This window comes from Dendropsophus ebraccatus, chromosome 10 (genome assembly GCF_027789765.1).
Source record: "Dendropsophus ebraccatus isolate aDenEbr1 chromosome 10, aDenEbr1.pat, whole genome shotgun sequence".
NCBI classification, from domain to species: Eukaryota; Metazoa; Chordata; class Amphibia; order Anura; family Hylidae; genus Dendropsophus; species Dendropsophus ebraccatus.
In genome coordinates, this window is record NC_091463.1 from 74254315 (window position 1) to 74256140 (window position 1826).

Below are 1826 nucleotides of genomic sequence, written 5' to 3' on the forward strand. Positions count from 1 at the left end.
TTGCAGCTTCATCACTTACATTTCCACGTATTTGTGTTTTTTTTTTCTACAGTTGTCTGGATTATCCTGTATTGTGCAACAAAAAAAAAAAGAAAGAAAGAAAAACAGGTCGTTTATTATTGCCATGTTCATTATGTTACTCAATCCCTGACCCTTTTCTCAACTGTGTGTGCCCTGATGGTCAATTCCCCATAGAATTCAATAGAGCGTATTATTACAGCTGTAATTATAAAAATACAACTGTAACTTTCATTAAAAAAAAAAAAAAACATTTGAACATAGCCTTAGGCTGTGTTCCCACTTTCAGAACATAGAGGGGAAAGGCGGCCATCTTGTTATAATCACAGCTGCACACAATGATAACAATTATTTGTGGCCGTGATTATAACGAGACAATCTTAGGGCCTGGGATCGACAGGTGGAACATCTTTAGCAAGACACGTGTACCGTCAGCTCCACCAAGCACACGTGTTTCCAAGAAATACCTATCTGCCGCCACCAAGGCCGCTATGTGGACAATGGAACTTATTTAATCATAGAAACGCTAAACATATAAAAAACACCCAGATTGCGCCAACATAAAGATACACACACGGTTCAGGGAAGAAAATACGGTTCAGGGAAGAAAAAGAGCGCTGCACCTCACACCTATGGCTGATACTAGTTCCCCTAGGCTAAATAAAAAACACATCAGAATTTTGTGTATGAATTGATCAAGCCATACTGCCCCATGTACCTCGTGCAGGTATCTGATACACATGGGTCCCTACACTAAGTCCACACTGTGCCGGTCAGTGGCCACCAACCCCGCAGGCGTGCACAGTCAGGGAAGGGAGGCCATGGGATGGCCCTGCGACCCCCATGCCACAGGACCAGACCCAAAAACCCAAAGACCCAAATAAAGATACACACATAGACACATGGGGGAAGGTTTATCATTTGCACCCTTTAGTAAATGTGGCGCACTGCATGAGGGCGGGGCTTTAGTTAAAGGAGTTATCCAGCAAAAATCTTTTTCTTTTAAATCAACTGGTGTCAGAAAGTTACATAGATTTGTAATTTACTTCTATTTTAAAATCTCAAGTCTTCCCATACTTATTAGCAGCTGTATGTCTTGCAGGAAATGTTTTATTTTCAGCCTGACACAGTTCTCTCTACTGACATCTCTGACTGAGACAGGAACGGTCCAGAGCAGGAGAGGTTTACTATGGCAATCATCAAAGAAAACCTTTAATCTGGACAGTTCCTGTCTTGGTCAGAGATGTCAGAGCACTGTGTCTGAATGAAAATAAAACAACACTTCCTTAAGGACATACAGCAGCTGATAAGTATGGGAAGAGTTGAGATTTTAAAACAGAAGTAAATTACAAATCTATATAACTTTCTGATATCAGTTGATTTGAAAGAAAAAGATTTTCACTGGACAACCCCTTTAAGACCACCCTAGACAAATCTCGCTCATGGACTCTCACCATGCATATGGACATGTGGGTTCCCAATGACATGGTTGGTACCTTGCCCCGATAAAGCCCTAGTCTGAGAAACCCTGCCTATCATGCCGGTGTAGCTGCCCTTATAAGGCCGATCCCGCACTCGGCCCTCCTGAAAAGACCCTTTATGGCCCTATGTATTAAGGCAGAACCCTTACTGATGAGACATCAATGCGGGTAAGATAATCCAAAATCCTACATAGGTGAATAAGGTGATCAATATAGATAACACAAAAACAGAGACCAAGCTAGGACATACACAGCATAGGATAAAATATTGCATTTAAAGGGAACCTGTCACCCCCCGTGCCGGGGTAACAGGCTCCCGACCCCCCG